The sequence below is a fragment of the Pristis pectinata genome, chromosome 40, assembly GCF_009764475.1.
Source record: "Pristis pectinata isolate sPriPec2 chromosome 40, sPriPec2.1.pri, whole genome shotgun sequence".
In the NCBI taxonomy this organism is placed as follows: domain Eukaryota; kingdom Metazoa; phylum Chordata; class Chondrichthyes; order Rhinopristiformes; family Pristidae; genus Pristis; species Pristis pectinata.
Genome location: NC_067443.1, coordinates 3,447,176 through 3,461,416, shown reverse-complemented (window position 1 = coordinate 3,461,416; position 14,241 = coordinate 3,447,176). Strand labels below are relative to the sequence as shown.

Here is a 14,241-nt window from a genome sequence, read left to right as displayed (position 1 = left end):
TGCGAATGCTGCTTATCTGATGCTCTGTGCCTGTGATGCTGCTGCAAGTAAGTTTTTCATTGCACCTGTGCACACCTGGACTTGTGCAGATAACGATAAACCCGACTTTGACTTCGAATATTTTGCTCTACTTGCAGTGGGTTCCCTCCAACACGCTTACCACGTTCCTGCGCCTGGCATCGATCTGTCGGAAGTACGTACTGATGTAAATATTGTCGTAACGGATGTCCTTGTTGAAGTTATACGTGTACAGAAAGGATCTGGACAGCAAGAGAGAGAGAACCATTCTGATTACATCCAGCACCGATCGTGGAGAGAGAGAATAGCTCACAGAGAAATAAGTGAGGTAATGGGATTGATGGGGCTGCTTAGAGAACTAACATAGACTTGACTTCAGGCTTCTGTACCTCCTTCCCGATGGGAGCTGCGGGAAGACGGCGTGGCCCGGATGGTGGGGATCTTTGACGATGGATGATTGTAAATGGTGCATAATACAAGATAACAAACATTGTCCTTTAACCATTTGGAAAAGGATATCATGCAATTCCGTGGTACGTGTCCCACCATAAGTGCCAGACAGCCAGCTTAAACCCTGATGTTCCACTGCACTGTAGGAGAAGGAGCCTGCCAGTGAAACAGGCTCTTCAGCCCATCAAGTCCATGCTAGCCATCAACCACCCATTTTACGCCGATCCCATTTTATTCTCCCCACATTCCCCATAAAGTACCCCCCCCCAATTCCACCCCTTACCCACACACTGGGGGGGGGGAGGGGGAATTTACAGCGGCTGATTAACCCATCGACCCCGCACGTTGTTGGGATGTGGGAGGGAACCGGAGCCCCTGGGGGAAACCCACACGGTCACAGGGAGAGAACGTGCAAGCTCCACACACACACACACACACACACACACACACACACACACACACACACAGACTCAGAGACAGACACACACACAGTCAGAGACATACACACAGAGACAACACACGCACACAGAGTCAGAGACACATACACACAGAGACAACACACACACAGAGACAACACACACACACACACACACACACACACACACACACAGAGTCAGAGAGACACACACAAAGACACACATAAAGACACACATACACACACACACAGTCAGAGACACACACAGACACACAGCGCCGGAGCTCAGGATCGAACCCGGGTCTCTGGAGCCGTGAGGCAGTGGCTCTACCCGCTGCGCCACTTCTCCTCGTCCTTGGCTGAGACTAGTTTCTGTCTGAGCCTGTGGGGAAGCAGGCCACGACAGCACACTTACGAGAGGAAGAGAATGAAGGTGGTGAGTGACATCAACAGCTTGAACACCAAAATGATTTTCTGCAAGAGGTTTCTCTTCTTCAGCAGCTCCTCACGCACGGTCTGAGTAATTTCAGCCTTGGTGATGTTGGCTCCCATTATCGACTCTTGCTCTACTTTCTAAAAGGCGGAGAGGAGATGCACAGAGCGCCAACTGAGGTCAGGATGTCCACACAAGGTACTCCGAAGTCACCGAGAGCCAAGAAGCACACTGGGAAGAAGGGCAGCCAGCAAGGAGGCCGACCTTCCCAATGGCTGCGCCGCTGAGGTGTTGGATGAGGTAAACTAAGTTCTAACGGGAGGTCACCGACCTGAAACATTAGTTCTGTTTTGCTCTCCAGAGATGCTGCCTGACCTGCCCATCATTTTCCGTGTTGCTTTTTTTTTAATGAGTAAAGTTTCAGCTGAGAAGTGGGCTGGGGTCCATTAGGAATATGTACAACGGGAGTGAACGGGAATGGGTGGGGTCCCGTTGGGAGTGCGGATGGTGGGAGTGAACAGGAAGGGAAGGGGTGGGGTCCCATTGGGAGTGAATGGGAATCTGACCCCTCAGATCCCCTTTAAAACTCCTTCCTCTCACCTTAATCTTCTGCCCTCTTGTTTTTGATACCCCTCCCGTGGGAGAAAGATTCTGACTATCCACCCCGTCTATGCCTCTCTCATACGCCTCCATCACTTTTAACTCTGCATGGACGATGAAACTAAGGGTTTGTAACCGTATTGGTGGCGTGTTGAACAAATCACTCCCATGGAAGACCACATCCCACCAATGCCAATGTTTGGGAGTTTGTGACCTTGATATCCAATGTTTTTTTTCCCCATTCTCAGGCAGGATCGGGATGACTTGCTCCCACACTGGTCTTAATGGTTCTAAGAAGACTGATGAGGGCTCCATTTGGAACAGTCGTGGGCCAGAGATTCCCAGGAGTCGGTGGGGATGTTGCATCCTCACCCCAAGGAAGTTCTGAGCACATACAGCACAGGAACAGGCCCTTCGGCCCACAACGGCCATGCCAGACACAGTGCCAAATTAAACTAAGTGTCTTCTGCCTGCACATGATCCGTCTCCCTCCATTCCCCGCATGTTCCTTTGTCCATCTTAGATGCCACGATCGTATCTGCCTCCACCCCCACCCCTGGCAGCCCGTTCCAGGCACCCAGCAGCCTCTGTGTAAACAAACTTGCCCCGCACATCTCCTTTGAACTGCCCCCCTCTCACCTTGAATGCATGCCCTCTGGTGTTTGACCATTTCAACCCTGGGGAGAAAAGATTCCGACTGTCTACCCTATCTATGACTTGCATCATCATCCTTGAATTTTTTCCTCTGTTTGCCTGGCGATCTTTTGCCAGGATCGAGCTCGGAACAGAGCATCTGGTTCACCAATCTGGTGACAAGCATCCAAGCAATAAGTCCACTGAGGAGTTAAATGGCACCAGGACAACTGGGTTAATTGATTAAATAAACCTTTCCAATGTCTCCCAGATCCACAAAGATTAATTTAAAAACACTATCGGACAAACATCTGCATCTGAGCCACATGGAACAGGGGAGCTGAAGCTTGGTGAGAGAGAGAGAGAGAGAGAGAGAGACAGAGGGTTTGTGGAGGAGACATTGAGGGAGGGAAGTCTTGCTGTTGGAGGGGGAGGGGGTTACACTGAGAGGCCAGAATCTGAGGAGCACGGAACTCTCGGAGGACAGAGAGTTAAGGAGGGACGGAACTCAGAGGGTGTTCCTCAACTGGAATAATCAGCCAACCCAATGGGGAAACAAAAAGTCATATAAGACAAAATAATCAAGGACCCCTCCCACCCCGGACATTCTCTCTTCCCCAACCCCCTCCCGTCGGGATACAAAAGCTCGAGAGCACATACCACTAGGCTCAAGGACAGCTTCGTATCAGATCCTTGAACAGACCTCTAATACACCAAAAGACAAACTCTCGATCTCCCAATCTGCCTCGTCGTGGCCCTTGCACCTTATTGTCTGCCTGCACTGCGCTTTCTCTGTAACTGTAACACCTTACTCTGCATTGTTTTCCTTTTATACGACCTCGATGTATTTATGATCCGCCTGGATGGCATGCAAAATCGCTGAATCACGATACGTGCGACAATAATAAACCAATTACCCTTCCAGGAGGTGCTGCCACATTCTCAATACCTTGACTGAACCTCTCTCAGCTATTCCGTCATTGTCACTTCAGCACCTCTTCAGATTGCACGACTATTTTTGCATCATTTTGCTGTTTTGTGCTGTATTTATTATTACCAGATACACCGCTAACTCTGTGAGCTTCACCCCAGCAAGGAATTTCATTGCACCAGCCCCCCCTCCCGTGCACATGACAATAAACTAATCCGAACCTGAATGAGACAGGAGAGATTCTGCAGATGCTGGCTGTATCTTAGGGCAACACACACAAAGTGCAGGGGTAACTCAGCAGGTCAGGCAGCATCCATGGAGGGAAATAAACAGTCGACGTTTCGGGCCGAGAGCCTTCATCAGGACAGGAAAGGAAGAGGGCAGAAGCCAGAATAAGAAGGTGGGGGGAGGGGGAGGGGTACACGCAGGCAGGGGAGAGGTGAGATCAGGGGAGAGGTGTGAGATCAGGGACAGGTGAGATCGGGTGAGAGGTGAGATCGGGTGAGAAGTGAGATCGGGTGAGAAGTGAGATCGGGTGAGAGGTGAGATCGGGGACAGGTGAGATCGGGTGAGAAGTGAGATCGGGTGAGATCGGGGACAGGTGAGATCGGGTGAGAGGTGAGATCAGGGACAGTGAGATCGGGGACAGGCGAGATCGGGGACAGGCGAGATCGGGTGGAGAGGTGAGATCGGGGACAGGTGAGATCGGGGGCAGGCGAGATCGGGGACAGGCGAGATCGGGTGAGAGGTGAGATCAGGGACAGTGAGATCGGGGACAGGCGAGATCGGGGACAGGCGAGATCGGGTGAGAGGTGAGATCGGGTGAGAGGTGAGATCGGGTGAGAGGTGAGATCGGGGACAGGTGAGATCGGGTGAGAGGTGAAATCGGGTGAGAGGTGAGATCGGGTGAGAGGTGAGATCGGGGACAGGCGAGATCGGGGACAGGCGAGATCGGGGACAGGCGAGATCGGGGACAGGCGAGATCGGGTGAGAGGTGAGATCGGGTGAGAGGTGAGATCGGGGACAGGTGAGATCGGGTGAGAGGTGAGATCGGGGACAGGCGAGATCGGGCACAGGTGAGTAAGAAGGTGGGGTGGGGGGCTGCCCTTTTTCTTCCCAGTCCCAACGAATGGTGTCGGCCCGGAACGTCCGGCTCCAGCTCCGGCTCCAGATCAGTGCCGCAGGTCCACTGAAATCCCGGCCGGACAAAGGGAAGCGGGAGAGGAGGTGGGGCCCTGCCGGGGAGATGGACCGAGGCAGCATCTCCATTGTCACTGCATCTCGGTACATGGGACTGTAACCAAGTGGGCCAAACCTGGACATTTGAGAGGGGCTGACTGGCCTCATCTAGTTCATACGTTCTTGACTGACTATCCCCACAGACTCCAGCCGTTCAAGGACTTAGCTCAACACAACATCTAAGCAGCATCTGGGCAAGCAGTCGAGCCTCCAAGGGCTTAGAAGGCTATGGGCCTAACAGGGGGTGAATGGGATGAGTATAGATGGGTGAAGCCATCAGTGTGGGCCTAGACGACTGTGACTACGACACCATCATTGCGAGGATGTGTAATGAATGCAGTCCAGCGCGGACCGGCAATGGAGGGGGTTACTCGCCCACTGCACCTCTGACGTACGTTGACAGCCATTTCCGCAGTGAAGTCCTGGTTGAGCCTCTCCACCGAGCCGTTCACCTTGTCATAGAGCTGGCCAAAGTTAGAGTCCACGGGAATACGCTCCTTGCACCAAGGGGTCATCACTGCAATGGGAGGGTCAGCGCAGATTAATCCCAGGACAACAAGGATAACGCCTAGCTATGGATTGAAGCTCCCCTCTACACCGTCCCATCACACACCCCCAGGGTCAGACACAGAGTGAAGTCCCTCCACACTGTCCCATCACACACTCCCGGGCTCAGATACAGGGTGAAGCTCCCTCCACACCGTCCCATCACACACTCCCGGGGTCAGACACAGAGTGAAGCTCCCTCCATACTATCCCATCACAAACTCCTGGGATCAGACACAGAGTGAAGCTCCCTCCACACCGTCCCATCACACACTCCCAGGGTCAGTCACAGAGTGAAGCTCCCTCCGCACCGTCCCATCACACACTCCCGGGGTCAGTCACAGAGTGAAGCTCCCTCCGCACCATCCCATCACACACTCCCGGCTCAGATACAGGGTGAAGCTCCCTCCACACCGTCCCCATCACACACTCCCGGGGTCAGACACAGAGTGAAGCTCCCTCCATACTATCCCATCACAAACTCCTGGGATCAGACACAGAGTGAAGCTCCCTCCACACCGTCCCATCACACACTCCCAGGGTCAGTCACAGAGGTGAAGCTCCCTCCGCACCGTCCCATCACACACTCCCGGGGTCAGTCACAGAGTGAAGCTCCCTCCGCACCATCCCATCACACACTCCCGGGCTCAGATACAGGGTGAAGCTCCCTCCACACCGTCCCATCACACACTCCCGGGGTCAGACACAGAGTGAAGCTCCCTCCATACTATCCCATCACAAACTCCTGGGATCAGACACAGAGTGAAGCTCCCTCCACACCGTCCCATCACACACTCCCAGGGTCAGTCACAGAGTGAAGCTCCCTCCGCACCGTCCCATCACACACTCCCGGGGTCAGTCACAGAGTGAAGCTCCCTCCGCACCATCCCATCACACACTCCCGGGGTCAGACACAGGGTGAAGCTCCCTCTGCACTGTCCTGTCACACAATCCCATGACATGGCACTTGATAAAGTCCCACATGGTCAGCTTGTCCAGAAGGTTAAGGGACAGGGGATCCATGTCCCTGGCTAATTGGATCCAAAATTGGCTTGGAGATAGGAGGCAGAGGGAGTGGTGGAAAGATGTTTCTCTGCTTTCTTGTGACTGATCATGTACCGCAGGGAGTGGTGCTTGGAACCCTTGTTGTTTGTGATATACTTTAATGACATGGACTGTAGGAGGTGTGATCAGTAAGTCTGCCAATGACACAAAAAGTTGGTGGTGATGTGGATAGCGAGGAAGGTTGTCCAAGGACACAGCGGGAGATAGATCAGATGGAAAGTTGGGAGGGAGTGTTAGCAGGTGGAATTTAACCCCGACGAGTGTGAGGGGAGTCAGACCGGGGAAGGACGTGTACAGCAAATGCTGGGGTGGTAAGGAATGTTGAGGACCTTGGGGTTCAAGTCCATTGTTCCCAAAGTGGCAACACCGGTGGATAGGGCGGTGAAGAAGGCGTACAGCGTGCTTGCCTTCACCGGTCGGGGCAGAGAACATCAGAGTCGGGACGTTATGTTGTAGCTTTACAAAGTGATCAGACTGCACTTGGAGCACTGCGTGCAGTTCTGGTCACCACAGGAGGTGACTGCACTGGGGAGGGTGCAGAGGAGATTCCCCAGGGTGTGGCCTGGATCGGAGGACTTCGATTACGGGGAGAGGTCGGGACTGTTTTCCCCGGAGCGAAGGAGGCTGAGGGGGGTCCTGATGGAGGTGTGAGAGGCAGAGACAGGGTAGACAGTCCGAATCTTTCTCCCCGTGGTCGGGATATCAAAAACAAGGTTTAAGGTGAGGGGGAGGAGGTTTAAACAGGGTGAAGTGTTCCACACGGGGAGTGGGCGATATCTAGGACGTGCTGCTGGGGGAGGGGGTGGAATTGGATACAATTGCAGCGTTTAACAGACATTTAGACAGACACTCAAATGGACAAGGTGTCGTTTCCAGTTGACAGGACTCTGACAACTTGCACGCATTTCTCAGTCACACTTTATTTACTTGAGCACAAGGTTCTAAAGTTTCAACAAAGAGTTGTCCTTTTAAAGAGATATTGACTAATTAAAATCTTGTGCACCTTAGAATCCTTCATGTGCATACATAAAATGCCAATCACGTCCCAATAATATAGGGGTTAATGATAAGATTTCTTTACCAGTCAGATGTACGTCAAAACGCATAGTGAAATGCACCTTTTGCGTAGAGTGTTCTGGGGGTAGCCCGCAAGTGTTGCCATGCTTTTGGCCCCAACATAGCACGCCCACATTTTCCTAACCTGTATGTCTTTGGAATGTGGAGGAAACCGGAGCACCCGGAGGAAACCCACAGGGAGAACATACAAACTCCTTTCAGACAGCGGCCGGAATCGAACCCGGATCGCTGGCACCGCAAGAGCATTACGCTAACCACTACACTACCGTGCCTACCCTCAGAAACTACACACCTAGGACTCAACACCTCCCTCTACAACTGGATCCTTGACTTCCTGACCAACAGACTGCAATCAGTGAGGACAGGCTGCAACACCTCCAGCACGATTATTCTCAACACTGGTGCCCCACAAGGCTGCGTCCTCAGCCCCCTACTCCCTATACACTCACGACTGTGTGGCCAGATTCTGCTCTAACTCCATCTACGTTTGCAGATGATACCACCGCAGTGGGCCGTATCTCAAACAGTGATGAGTCAGAGTACAGGAAGGAGATAGAGAGCTTAGTGACATGGCGTTATGACAACAACATTCCCCTCAACGTCACTGACTTCAGGAAAGGGGGCGGTGAACATGCACCTGCCTACATCAACGGTGCTGAGGTCAAGAGGGTTGACAGCTTCAAGTTCCTGGGAGTGAACATCACCAACAGCCTGTCCTGGTCAAATCATGTAGATGCCACAGCCAAGAAAGCTCACCGGTGCCTATACTTCCTCAGGAGGCTAAAGAAACTTGGTTTGACCCTTTTGACTCTCACCAACTTTTACCGATGCACAACAGAAAGCATCCTATCTGGATGTATCACGGCTTGGTACGGCAACTGCTCTGCCCAGGACCACAAGAAGCTGCAGAGAGTTGTGGACACAGCCCAGTTCATCACGGACACCAGCCTCCCCTCCTTGGACTCTGTCTTTACCTCTCGCTGCCTTGGTGAAGCAGCCGGCATAATCAAAGACCCCACCCACCCGGATCATTCTCTCTTCTCTCCTCTTCCATCAGGTAGAAGATACAGGAGCCTGAGGGCACGTACCACCAGGCTCAAGGACAGCTTCTACCCCACTGTGACAAGACTATTGAATGGTTCCCTTATACAATGAGATGGACTCTGACCTCACGATCTACCTTGTTGTGACCTTGCACCTTATTGCACTGCACTTTCTCTGTAGCTGTGACACTTTACTCTGTACTGTTATTGTTTTTACCTGTACTACCTCAATGCACTCTGTACTAACCCAATGTAACTGCACTGTGTAATGAATTGACCTGTACGATCGGTGTGCAAGGCAAGTTTTTCACTGTACCTCGGTACAAGTGACAATAATAAACCAATACCAACAAGAGTTAGCAAAGTAATTGTCCAATAGTGTGCCTCGCACTCCTTCGTTTGCATCTTATCTTGTCTCTGTGATCTTGGCCCCAGCACAGTACAAAGAGGACATGTGGACTGCTCAGCACAGGTGAACAGGGTTGCTGTTGGTGAATGTCCCTTTGGGATGGAGCGTAGTGGTGTGTGTGTGTGTGTGTGTGTGTGTGTGTGTGTGTGTGTGTGTGTGTGTGTGTGTGTGTGTGTGTGTGTGTGTGTGTGTGTGTGTGTGTGTGTGTGTGTGTACGACCACATCTCAGATGCTTTCGGGGTGGCAGATGCTTCGGAACAAAGCAGTGGAGTTCACTTTGTTGTTAACCTGTAAAAGGAAACAGGTATCTATGTGGACGGCCATGAGTTGAGTAGACACTGAGGTGTCGTTTGAGTTCCAGAGTGAAACATTCGAGAGCCTTTCGGGCTGAGGAAGATGCAGTGGAGTGGTCACTGCTGAGTAGACGCTGAAGCGTCGTTTGGGTTCCAAAATAGAACATTTGGATTGCGTAATTACTCTCTATTTTCTCTCTACATCTATGTTTTGTCTTCAGTCAACGGTGGTTGTTGAAGAAGCCTTTGCTCACGTTTCACCTTACACCTTGCTGAACTGAACCATTCCTGGACTGGGAGTTTGGGAATTTGCCACGCACACACTACGAGTTTAGTTTTTGGGATTAATGTTTAAGATTTAACATTTTTACTTCTAACATTCTAACATTTTCACTTTTACTTTTCTTATTATCATGTAGTTAATAATAGTTTTAAACACATGCATGACCCGGAGTGTTTCTTTTGTTGCTGGTTCGTAACAAAATCTCTGCCCGCGCAGCCACCATCTCAACCCCCGCCACAGCTGCCAAACAAAAGGGCGCGGGAGGGTAGTGCAGAGGGGCCAGACGATCAGCAGGAACATGGTGAGCCGAGCGGCCTGATTCTGGGCTGGACGGCAAACCCCCTCCCCACGGTGCCAGGGGTGAGCGGAGAGGTGCGGGTGAGGGAGCTGGTGGCAGCCTGACCTTGTATTATGCTGCACAGGAACTTGAAGGTCATCGGGAGGCAGAAGAGGTGATTGAAGAGGGGGACGACCAGCGCGGCCATGCAAGCAGCATGCTTCTCGTCGAACCACAGACGGCAACGCTCCATCCCGTAGTTGACGATGACTGCAGAGCGGAAAAGGTTGCATTTTACTGTCGAGCGTCCCCTCCCAACCCCACAGTGTGAATTTCTTCTCCCCAGTCAGTCTGAGCACAGTAAGAGGCCGTAGGGAACAAGATCATGTTCGCTGTCTGGTTTTTGTTGAGGGGTGTGGGGTAACAGTGTTGGAGCCCCGGGGAGAAATCCCCCCTCGTTGCTCGTCTTCTGTGGGATCACGCACAGACACTAGCCAGCTGAGAGGGCAGGTGGGGGTTTTGGTTTAAAGCCATTGCCCTCATTAGAATTGCCCCTCCTGCGGTGCGGCGGTCCCTCCTCGCCGCTCCTCCCATGGCGTTCCCTCCTCGCTGCCCCTCGTGCGGCGCGGTGCTCCCCCCTCGCCGCCCCTCCCGCAGCACTCTCTCCTCACCGCTCCTCCCACGGTGTAGTACTCCCTCCTCACCGCCCCTCCCGCAGTGCTCCCTCCTCACCACCCCTCCATTGTAAGAGTCCAGCAGTGACAGGCCCTTCGGCCCATCAAGTCCGTGCTGACCATCAACAACTCCTTTACAAGGATCCTACAGTAATGCCATTTTATTCTCCCCACATTCCCATCAACTCTGCCCCCGCCCAGACTCTACCCCTCATCCACACACCAGGGGGGCAGCTACAGCGGCGACCAATTAACTCACCGACCCCCTGCACATCGTTGGGATGTGGGAGGGAACTGGAGCCCCCAGGGGAAAACCCACGAAGTCACAGGGAGAACGTGCAAACTCCACACACACACACACACACACACACACACCCACACACACACCCACACCCACACACACCCACACACACACACACCCACACACCCACACACCCCCACACCCACTGACCCACACACACACACCCACACACCCACACACACACACCCACACCCACACCCACACACCCACACACACCCACACCCACACACACCCACACCCACACACACCCACCCACACACACCCACACCCACACACACCCACCCACACACACCCACACACACACACACCCACACACCCACACACACACACCCACACCCACACCCACACACCCACACACACCCACACCCACACACACCCACACCCACACACACCCACACCCACACACACACACCCACACACACACACACACACACCCACACACACACCCACACCCACACACACACACCCACACACACACACACACACACCCACACACACACCCACACCCACACACACCCACACCCACACACCCACACACACACACCCACACTCACACCCACACCCACACACACCCACACCCACACACAGTGCCGGAGATTGGGATCGAACCGCGGTCTCTGGAGCCACGAGGCACCATTTTGAGCCTGCTGCTTTTGCCCTTCTGGATGTTAACTGTTGGGGGTTTGGGGACCGCTGTCGAAGTTGCCCCGGGCGAGTAACCGCAGTGCGTTTTGCAGATGGCGAATACACTGCGACCACCGTGCGCCGGTGGCGGAGGGAGGGAGTGTCTAGGGGAGTGGATGGGGTGCCGATCGAGCGGCTGCTTTGTTCTGGATGGTGTCGAGCTTCCCGAGAGTTGCTGGGGGAGCACTTGTCCAATAGCGATCTTAAATGAATGTCTACCAAGTGTCAACTCAACAACCAGTCCAGTTCTTTATTCAATCCCTTTGATCAACACCAGTGAGGCCAGCACTTATTGTTCATCCCTGATTGCCTCTTGAGGTGAGTTGCTTGCCATTCCAGAGTCAATCAAATTGGCAGGTCTGGCATCTTGCACACACACAAATGGATTAGGAGGCCCCTTAGCCCCTCGAGCCTGTCCCATATGACAGCCCTGCTTTCCTATCTCCCCTGGTGACCTTAACCCCCTCGTTTAACAGGAATCGATCTTCCTCTGCCCCTCATAAACCTCCTCCTCCACCAGAGTTGGAGGGGAGTTCCGAAGGCTTGCATAAGAGGATAGAAAATTCCCTCTTCTCAAGTCTTTAAACCCCCAGGAAAGGGAGGACTCTCCCTGCCGGCGCCTGTCACACTCCTTGCGGCTTCTGCCGGTCCGCGTGTGGGATCTTGATGTGCAGAGCTGGAAGCCTTCTGGGGCCCCCGATCCTGCTCCGCCATCCAATAAGGTCGCGGCCGGTCTGACTGGAACCTCCGCCTTCCCTTTCCCGACATCCACCCACCCCCCCCAACCCCACTGACATTTCACCCACCCCTTCCCCCCTCACCGATCGAGAATTGACCTCCCTCTGCCTGAAAAATATCCTCAGCCACTGCTTCCAACGCCCTTGAGGAAGAGAGCTCCCCACAAGAAAAAATTCACCCCCATCTCCACCTTAAGTCCCACACCACCAGGTTCAGGAACAGCGACTTCCCTTCAACCATTCGGTTCTTGAACCAACCAGCACAACCCTAATCACTGCCTCAGTACAGCAACACTGGGACCACTCTGATCGCTTCGCACTAAAATAGACTTTGTTTTCTTTTCTCATTGTGTTCTCTTGTAAAAATTGCATATAATTTATGTTTAATGTGTGCTTTTCTTGTGAATGCTGCTTATCTGATGCTCTGTGCCTGTGATGCTGCTGCAAGTAAGTTTTTCATCGCACCTGTGCACACATGGACTCGTGCATCTGACGATAAACCCAATTTCAACTTAAATAGCTGACCCCTTAGTTTTAAACAGTGACCCCTGGTTCTCGAGTCTCCCACAGGAGGGAACACCCTCTCTGCACCCACCCCTCAGGGTCTTCCACGTTTCGATCCCGTCCCCTCTCACCCCTCTGAACTCCCAGCCTGCCTGACCTTTCCCCAATGGACAACCCAACCAGTCCAGAGAACCTGGTCCAGTGAACCTTCTCTGAACTGTTTCCAACGTACAAACGTTCTTCCTGAGATAATGAGAGCAACACACAAGTACTCCAACTGCAGTCTCACCAATACCTTACGCAAGCAAAACTTTCCTCTTGCATTAAAAGCAACACTCTTACAAACATCTGCAGATGCGCTGTAGAACGTGTCCTGACTGGTTGCATCACGGTCTGGTACGGCAATTCCAACGCGCAGGAACGCAAGAGGCTGCAGAGCGTAGTGGACACAGCCCGGTCCATCACGGGCACAGCCCTCCCCACCACTGACAGCATCTACAGGAGACGCTGCCTCAAGAAGGTGGCATCTGTCACCAAGGATCCCCGCCATCCGGGGATTTAAGGTGGATGGCGAATAAAATCCCAGCTGTTCTGTCATTTTAATTCCCCTCCCCATCCCTTCTGTCCTCGGTCGCCCCCCCTGCCAGGGTGAGGCCACACACAGAGGAACAGCCCCTTGTGTTCCTCCCCCCTCCCCCCGGGGAGTCTACACCCCGACAGCACCAACATCGAATTCTCCAACTTCAGGTCACCTGCTCTCCCCACTCCCCGTCCCGTTTCTCTCCCCTCCTGACTGACCCAGTCCCTCCTACACCCATTCCAGCCCCCCCCCATCACCCTGTTTCTTACCCCCCCCTCCATCTGCCCCTCACCCACACACCCCTCCCACTGGGTCCCCTCTCCTCCCCCCCCCACTCCCCTCTGCCCTCCCCTCCCCACCCCCTTATTTGGGTCCACACCACCTTCAGACCCCACCATCTGCAGCCCTCTGTCACCTCCACCCCTCACCTCCCAGCCCTTGCCCTCACCTCTTTATACCGGCTACCTCCCCCTCTACTCCTTCAGTCCAGATGAAAGGTCTCGACCTGAAACGTCGTCTATCCATCTCCCTCCACAGATGCCGCCCGACCCGCTGGGTTCCTCCAGCACTTTGTGTGTTGCTCCAGATTCCAGCATTTGTAGTTCTGGTCACCTAACTATAGGAAGGATATCAGTGAGATTGAAAGAGTGCAGAGAAGATTTACTAGAACATTGCCGGGTCTTCAGGAGTTGAGTTACAGGGTAAGATTGAACAGGTTAGGACTTTATTCCTTGGAGCGTAGAAGAATGAGGGGAGATTTGATAGAGGTTTACAAAATGATGAGGGGTATAGACAGAGTTAATGCGAGTAGGCTCTTTCCACCTAGATTAGGAGAGAGAAGTACGAGAGGACATGGCTTTAGGGTGAAAGGGGAAAGGTTTAGGGGGAACATTAGGGGGAACTTCTTCACTCAGTGGTGGGAGCATGGAACGGGCTGCCATCTGACGTGGTAAATGCAGGCTCACTCTTAAGTTTTAAGAATAAATTGGATAGATACATGGACGGGAGAGGTCTGGAGGGTTATGGACTGGGTGCAGGTCAATGGGACG

General features: G+C 53.1%; 1 protein-coding gene across 3 annotated transcripts in view; it reads right to left on the bottom strand.

Moving 5' to 3' along the window:
* LOC127587505 (zinc finger and BTB domain-containing protein 7B-like) overlaps positions 1–14,241 on the bottom strand; it is a 444,483-nt gene that overhangs the window by 181,326 nt on the left and 248,916 nt on the right. The window contains exon 7 of one of the 3 annotated variants that reach the window (XM_052045886.1): positions 10,716–10,729. The exons of the other annotated variants lie outside the window; for them this stretch is intronic. The gene's annotated coding sequence lies outside the window, so the exon portion shown is untranslated. Of the gene's footprint in view, positions 1–10,715; positions 10,730–14,241 lie in introns of those variants that run through there. 3 annotated transcript variants of the gene reach the window in all.